Here is a 9201-nt window from a genome sequence, read left to right as displayed (position 1 = left end):
ATTATTTCCTAATACCCTTTAAACAGCAGGGAAATCAGTGAAAACCTGTTTCACTGGAAATAAGAAAGTTGCAGCTCATTTTGTTGTAACTCTGTTCTTGAGCTTCTTCTGAGTTCCTCTAAAGGCTCTCTACCAAACAAGCAACCTTTGAAAATGCTTCCAGCATGGTTGAGAAGATACTGTTTCCTGCATATGGAAAAAAAAAAAAGAAAACTGATACCCTAAAACTTGGAAAGAACACCTAATGAGTCATGCTTTAGGAATCTTTTGAGTTGGCTACCAGGGACGGAGCTACCTCCTACATACCTCACACAAAGGAGACATGAGTTGCACACTTGGGAGGTTTCCAGGCTGAGGATTCACTGGGAAGGAAATGCCAGCTGACCAGAACCCGAGGTTACTCCAGATTAAAGTATGTGGATTGTTTTGACAATGGCAAACTTCATGATGTGGAATGGATATTTTAAGTCAGAGGTCCAGCTTTTCTGATCTGATTTTTTTGATCTGAAGGGTTACTTTACCTTAACTGGGTTACTTATCATAACAGACTGGGAGAAGAACTCATTGAGAGCAGCCCTGTGGAGAAGGACTTGGGTGTTCTGGTGGATGAAAGAATTGACATGAGCCAGCAGTGGGTGCTTGCAGCCCAGAAGACCAACTGCGTCCATCAACAGAGGAGTGGCCAGCAGGAGAATTGTCACCAGGAGGTGACTGTCCTCCTCTGCTATGCCCTTGTGAGGCCCCACTTGGAGTGCTGCATCCAGGTCTGGGGCCTCCAGCACAAAAAAGATGTGGATCTGTTAGAGCAAGTCCAGAGGAGGTCCATAGAGATGCTCAGAGGGCTGGAGCAGAAAGGCTGAGAGAGCTGGGGATGTTCAGCCTGGAGAAGAGAAGGCTTCTGGGTGACCTCATTTTGGCCTTTCAGTACTTAAAAGGGGATTATAGAAAGATGGAGAAGGACTTCACTCAGGTGGATAATGATAGGACAAGGGGGAATGATCTTAAACTAAAAGAGGGTAAATTTAGACTAGACATAAGGAGGAAATTCTGCACCGGTGAGGCACTGGCTCAGGTTACCCAGAGAAGCTGTGGATGCCCCATCCCTGGATGTGTTAAAGGCCAGGCCAGATGGGACCTTGGCCAACCTGATCTAGTGGGTGGCATCCCTGACTATGGCATGGGGTGGAGTTTGATGATCTTTAAGGTCCCTTCCAACCTGAGCCATTTTATGACTCTTAAGTTGGGTGAATCCCATGATGTCTGCATGGTATTTTTATGATAAGAACACTAAGGACTCAATTAAAAGTAAATAAATAAATAAATAAATAAATAAAAAGGAAATGACGCTAAAAGGCTTGTCTTTCTGAAGATGAGATAAAGAAACCATGTCAATAGTTCACTGAAGAGACTTTTATGCACCTTATCTATTTGGATTTGGATGTTGATGTCTTTTGTGTTCTTATCCCAGTGGTTTGAAACCTGTAGATCTGCTGAACTGTGAGAATGTTTTTACTTTGAGTCCTATGATTTTCTTGTTCTAGCTTGACAGGCAATTGTGTGAAAATAGTTTCCTAAATTACATTACTTCTTCCACTGCTGGGAAGAAAGACATCCAAATTATGACACAGTAACATGCCTTTAGAACCGAGGTCTTATGGTAATATGGTGACTCTTTTAGTATTCAATCTGACATGGTTCCAGTTATACCAGAGCTGTGGTGTACCATGTTTATTACTGTCTACCATCCTATCATCTGATCTTAATTCAGACACCTGGTAAAGTATTTCAGTGACAGAAGCCTGATGTTTTTTGATGAAGCTGGACCTGACTCAAATAGCACCCAGCTAGTGACAGGTCAGGGGAAAGACTGGTATTTAAAGACTCGTGATTTTACATCAGTCATAAACACTTATATCCCAACACATTCATATATGCTACTTTTTGACAAATTAATATTCTCAATTGCTCACAACTGATTAACATGCAGTGCCTGCTGGCTTCTGGGAGCATTAGCCCTTCTAGGAAGTAAGAAGGAAAAAATAATCATGAGCTGCCAGAACTAACAATGCGTTTGTGAATTTGTAATTGAAATGATGAAAAGCGTCAAAAAGGAATTTTTAATTATTTACTAATTGTTTCAGCCAGCAAAATAATTACAGAAAATTATTGGAGGTTGCTTTAAAGTAGAGATACTTCAAAAGTTTTCCATTTGACTTAGAGTAAGTTGAAAGAAATTCACAGCAGTCTTTGCATTACAATGAAGGAAGGAGACACTTGGCAAAACTGTACTGCTCTGAATTGCCTCAGTAGCTTTTAAGAAGTGTTCTGCAGCTGGCCTGGCACTGTGTGCATTTTTTGCTACCTAGTTTACATGTATGCTGTCCATCAGACCTGTGGCTAATCAGCAAGATTAGCACATACTAGTGCCTTGTGTAATTGACAGCTTTGTATCATGTCCGGGTTAGAAGACACATCTGAAAATGGATAAAACTGGAGAATTTGAAAATGAAAAAAACACCAACACACAGATTTTGCCTTACCAAGTTTTTTAGTAGCCTTGGATCTAGAAAGTTTTGTTGTTGTTGTTTTCATAGTCATAGAATCGTATCATAAAATCATAAAACAGCTTGGGTTGTAAAAGAGACCTTAAAGACCACCTAGTTCCAACCCCTCTGCCATGGGGTTGGAACCCACTAGATCAGGTTGTCCAGGGCCTCATCCAACCTGGTCTTGGAAAACTCCAGGGAGGGGGCATCTGCAGCTTCCCTGGGCAACATATTCCAGAGCCTCACCACCCTCTGAGTGAAGAACTTCCTCTAAACATCTCAGGCAGATGAACATGAGGGCAGAGCAGAGGGGCACAATCACCTCCCTCCACCTGCTGGCCTATCCTGTGCTTATGCAGTTGGATGCAGTTGGCCTTCTGGGCTGCAAGCACACACTGCTGTCTTATGTCAAGTTTTTCAGCAGATGAAAACAACCTTCCCATTATTCTTTGCATCCCCTGCCAAGCACAGTTCCATCTGTGTCTTGGCTTTCCTGATCCTGTCCCTGAACATTCAAACACCATCCCTGTGCTATTCCCAGGCCACATGTTCCTGCTTGTGCCTGTGCATTTCTTTCTTGTGCCTGTCTGACCAGCAGGTCCTTGCTCAGCCATCCCAGTTTTCTGCTCTCCCTGCCTGCTTTCTACACAGAGGGATGGGGAGTTCTAAGAAAAACACCCTTAGGAGCTGCCAATTCTTTCAGCTCCTTTGTCCCTAAGGACAATGTTCCAGGGGATCCAGTAAGTTTTCTCAGTCCCCTTCTCATTCACTATAGGTCCTTACTGTCAATCGCAACCATAATGAACTGGACATGTGTTTTTTTGTTTTGAAATTGAAATTCTTAGGTAATAGAATTATTATTGTTGTTGTTATTATTATTGTATGAGGAATTGTTCAAGATCCTCATTCACTCGTGGATTTAAGGGCAGTATTCAGATCAAGGTTCAGGCACCTACAGTTATGTGACACAGTGCTGGTCCAGCTGGAAGCCATTTTAGAAAAGTCATGAAAACAACTTGGGGGATTCTAATTCTGTGATGTACTATGGCTGTTCTCTCACTAATTATAGTGCAAAGACTGCTATTAACACCTTTAACCTCTGAGCCAGACATCTAAGCTCCCATTATAATCAAGAGAGCTCTAATCAAGTCAGCCAGTGGAGTATAGAGAGCTATTTACCTGACCAAAAGTAAGCATTTGGTTCTAAAGGAGATAAACAACTCTCCAGAACCTCTTTCTTTACTGGCCAGACCTTTATTGACCATCATCAAAGCTTAAATTTCTGTCTTGCATGCAGATATCTAAATTTAGGTGTCTTCAACTAATTTGCATTCCAACCCCTGAATTTGGTAACCAGCGATATGTTTGATTTTTATTTACATCTAATAAACATTTTGACATACAAGATTTGAAAAAAAAGAACACGTTTCTCTGCAGTAAACACTTCTTTTTTCAGAGCATATGGAAGAGGTTTCTTCAGTAACCGTGGAGAGTCCCGGGCCAAGACCAGGAGCTGTTGTGCTCAGCAGCATCTGTAGACATTGCAAATAAAAGATCACTGTACATAGATATGCATATAAGTAAATGCAAACCTGAAGATCCATTTAAAAAAAAAAAAAACAAACGTACAACTCTTGAATGTGCCTTTCATACTTGTTAACCTTTTTTGAGTCTTTGCAAGAGCATCTATCTGAGCAGTCTTATGATTTTTAAGATGGCAAGAGGTACATTTTTGGAAATGTCCTGTTTTTCTCTATTCTCCCCTCAAATCTCTCCTTCCAGATGTGGAAGATGTGGATACATGATATTCTTATTTGCCCACTTCTTATTTCCTTTTTTTTTTTTTTTTTTCCTGCTTTCCAATTATAAAGTATTCAATCCCTTCTTTTTCCCACTTTCTTTCTTTCTTTTTTTTTTTTTCTTTTCTTTTCTGTCTACCCACAGAGCTACTCACAGGCTCAGATTTCTTTGTTTCTCCCAGAAGCAGAATTGTACCAATTTGAATGCCAACAGCTATTTTCTGTTGGTGAGCTTTGCTTACAGATTTGAGTTACCCTATCAGATCTGTGATGCATTTAATTATTACTACTTTTTTTTTTATAGAAGGCTAAAAAATCCTATTATGATTTTAAAAACAATGTATGCACTAGCTACAGAAAAGCAATGTTGTTTTTTTTTTTTTTTTTTTTTTTTTTGTTTTGTTTTTTTTTTTTTGTTTTTTCCTAGGCTGTCATCTTGTGTTTTCAACTACCTATTGTAATAGTTCTTTTTTATTGGATTGCAGTGTAATTGCTCCTCACTGGTACAGTGAAATGTGAAAGTATAATCGTATAATCATTCTGCTGAAATTTCTTTTTTGGTTGTTTATTAAATAATAATGAGAAATGTTGGTAATATGATGCAACATGTCTGTTACAGTTAAGGATACTTAAATATGTGACAACAAAAAGAATGAGAATAAGTGGAACCTTGTAAAAATCTAAAGAACACTGTAATGTATATTGTTGCTCAAATGCCCAAAAAAGCACATTGTATTACACATCTACAGAAATGACACTGTCAGATAAACTACTGGAGTTATGCTGATTCCTGGAACTCTGGAACATCTTGCTAGGTATTATTTAAATACTCGATCAGATTTATGTATTTGTTTTACAAAGAGCTCAGTAAACCTGGCCAGACATGACTGAATTGCTAAGTCCCTAGGAAATGATGACTCTGAGTTCAGGTTTTCGCTCAGTTGCATGTGAGTATTGGGAATAATAGCTGCAGCCCTGTAGCTTTCTCTAGCAGGAGGAAGAGAAGCTGCTATTTCACTGGCCATCATGCTAGGAAGGTCTAGCTCCTCTTTAGCCAGCTTAGCTGCAGTATCTCCAAGTTGAAAGTATGTGGAAAATCCAACTGAAACAACTATTAGAAAATAAAAGAAACAATGAGAAAAGCATATTCCAGGTAGCAAAATTTGTAAAACATCATAAATGTACATATTTCAGAACATATTTCTGAAAACAGAGTTATGCTCCCTTTTTAAAGGGAAAATCTGCTTTTCTGAACCTTTGCTCATGCAAGGAACCTTCTTCATTTGCATTTTCCCAGTGAAGTCAGTGCAGCTTTTATCAATAGTGTGCAGAGCTGTTTTTAGATTTGACAGCTGCAAGCAGAGTTCACAGTGAAGAAAACAGAAGGTAGAAACTTTATTGAGGTCTTGGTCTGGCAGTAGTCTTCAGTGTGTGATGAACTTAATATTTACACAAACACCTGAGAGAATATTCAGGCCTCACTATGTCCATATGGCCAATTTATGCCCTGCAGAACCTCATTACACTCCCTTAGTTATGTTGGTGATGTTTTCAGCTTTAATCATAGAATCATAGTGTCATTAAGATTGGAAGAGACTTTCAAGATCATCTGGTAGAACCATCACCCTACCACCCTACCACCAATGTAACCCACTAAACCATGTCCCTAAGCACCACATCCAACCTCTCCTTGAACAGCCCCAGGGATGGTGACTCCACCACCTCCCTGGGCAACCTGTCCCAATGCCTGACTGCTCTTTCTGAGAAGAAATGGCTCCTTATTTCCTACCTAAACCTCCCCTGGCACAACTTGAGGCCATTCCCTTTAGTCCTATCACTTGTTACCTGTGAGAAGAGGCCAACCCCCAGCTCCCCACAGCTTCATTTCAGGTAGCTGTAGAGAGCAATAATGTCTTCCCTGAGCCTCCTCTTCCTCAGACTAAGCATCCCTAACTCCCTCAGCCACTCCTCACAGGACTTGTGTTCCAGGTCCTTCACCAGCTCCATAGCCCTTCTCTGGACACATTTCAGGGCCTCAATGTCCTTCTTGTACTGAGGGACCCAAAGCTGAACACAGTAATGCAGCTAAATTGTTTTTCACAAAATACTACTGATGCAGCCTTTCCTGATTATGTCACAATCAACTCTTTCAGTAAAAGATGGGAAAAATTGTTAGTTCTTTTCACAGGGAAATGACATAAATAGCCAATAGACCATGCTTTATAACATCTCTTTGGAAACTTTTGTTAGCTGAAGTATTTACTACTCTGGAGCAGCTATAGTCTGCTTGCTTTACATGTATGAGGCTGAAGGGAGCTTGTTTCATTCTTCAAGAAGGTGTTATCTGTGAGTTAATATTTTAGACATCAAGCTATAGGGATGCCATATAGCTCATTTTCTCCAGGCTTGGTTAGGGTCCATCCCAATGTGTACAATGACAAGCAAAATCATTGGGAGGTCTGCAGAGATAAATAGGGATCTCATGACAAACTCTAAAAAGAAAAATAAAACAAACAAGAGGCTGAAGCAGGAAGAGGTGAGACTGAAGGGTTACAGAGACTGTCCAAAAGTGCAGGTACAAGAAGAGATTGGAAGGGACCTTTGGAAGTCATCTGGTACAATGCTCTTGCTCAAGCAAGGCCATCTAGCACCACTTGCCCAGGATACCATCCAGACATCATGTCCTAGTGCCTGGGATTGAAAGGTATAAAACTTTTTACTTTTCTTGTTGAACTTCATGAGGATCCCGTCAGCCCATTTTCCCAGACTGTTGAGGTCCCCCTGTAGGCAACAAGACCATTTGGTGTATGAGCTGCTCCACTGTTGTGTGTCACCTGCCAACTTGATGAAGGTATGCTCTGCTCCATTGTCCAAATCATTATTAAAAATGTTAAACAGGACTGGACCCAGTACTGAAGTTTACAGCCATAAGTGTTTAAGGAGCTAGCTGATGTCACTGCAAGGCCATTCTGAATTATTTTGAAAGGTCATAGTGAACAGGGGAGGTTTTTGGGGACTGACAGAAAGCAAATGCCACTTGTATCTTCATGAAGGATGAGAAGAATGATCCAGGGAACTACAGGCTGGTCAACCTCAATTCAGTCATGGAATAGTCCCGGAAGACATTTTCAAAGATATGCAAAACAAGAATTTTATTGAGAGTAATCAGCATGGAGGCACAGAAGAAATCAGTCCTTACCAACATGATAAAGTCCTATGACTAAATGACTAGCTTGGTGGATGAGGGGAAGGCAGTGGATGCTGTTTGTCTTGACTCTAGCAAGACTTTTTTTCCTATAACATACCTACTGACAACTGATTCTGTGATACACATGGAATAGACAGTTTTTGACCTTTAGTGAATGGAATTTGTTTTATGTGTTTCTTACTGAATGTGTTCCTACGTAGTAGTTCACAGATTAGGAAAAGTTGTAACACTCTTTCTTGTCCAATGAAAAGCAAAGGGATTTCACCAGGTCTCCATGTGCCAGCATCCGCCAAACTAACTTAAGAAAATGTTGTGATGCAGAGTCAGATTGCTCTGCTTACAATAAATTTGCAGGTTTGAAGGTCTGAAGTAGCCTGGATTCACCAGCTCTTCTGAAAACTGGTTCATTTAAGAAAATAATCAGTTCCAGATTTCAGAACCTATATGTAGGCACCCATCTTTTGAAAGTCTTGGCCATGGATTAGGCTTCTACTTATGCTTAGTTCTCCCTTCTCTCTTAGAGTATTTTAAAACATATGGCTGAAGTTATTCTGCATCTTGCTAAATGTGTCATCTAAGCAACTCTGACACTTAAAATGTTAATCAGATGGTAGTCTTCTATTTGACAAGCAGGAATACGACATTGTGAAACTCATGGTTTCTTACATGCTACTAAGTATATGAAATATATTGTGACTTGATAAGAATTTCAATTTGCAATAACCATGTATTGCGTGAGAAAATATAAACAGATGGGTCACCTTGTGATAACTAGGAATAAAATAACAAACGGGGGAGTTATTCTGATTTTATAGCACTATAGCAGAGCAGAAACTATTAGGGCATTTGCTGTCAGGCTGAAGCCTGGCCAATTGCACTTCAGTTGCTGACTGCATGATGTACTGTGTGAGACAGCATGTTGCTCTAAGCAGTGGAGCTACTGAAACTCGCTTCTCATGGACTGTGTCTTACATCCATTCCTACCTGCTCCCTTGGCAATATCCTCGGATTTTCTGTGTATTCCCCAAATTCCCATGATTCCATCTAGTTCGTCACATGCCTGATATCTCTTTTATTCCCCTTACCCATACACTTTACTACTGTTTTCTATGTGTGTTTACTGTTTTCAAGACAAGAAACAACCATGTCCTATAGCTAGGTTGCAATGACGAGTGCACTGACCGGCCATCTGGTACTCATGGTCAGTTGTCTATTACCTCTCAAAATTGATAAACAATGAATTCTGCTCTCCTCTCCCTCATTATCAACCATCTGTTGATTTTCACAAAACTTGCTTTGTGCTTGGTTGTCACATGATGCATCCCCCAGTTTGACTGTGGTTAAATTTAACCAACAGGTTTAGAGGTTACTAGTGGAGTGGGCCCTCAGTGCAATAAGAGGTGGTGTTCACATAGCTCCAGGGATCCCTTAAAAATGGTTTCCATCAGAGGAGACTAAAACCAAAGCATAGCAAATAAAAATGTGTGCATATTTTAAACTGTAGCTACTGGCAAATGTGCTTTTCAACCTAGAGAGCTAAAGAAGGATATTTTTTTTGTTTGTTTGGACCTTTCTTTCTTCTTTTCTTTTTCTTGACATAAGCCAGCAGTGCACACTTGTAGCCCAGAAGGCCAGCTGCATCCTGGGC

Source organism: Netta rufina (assembly GCF_964035555.1).
Source record: "Netta rufina genome assembly, chromosome: 1".
In the NCBI taxonomy this organism is placed as follows: domain Eukaryota; kingdom Metazoa; phylum Chordata; class Aves; order Anseriformes; family Anatidae; genus Netta; species Netta rufina.
The sequence above is the reverse complement of the archived record's forward strand: the minus strand, read 5'-3'. Positions refer to the sequence as shown.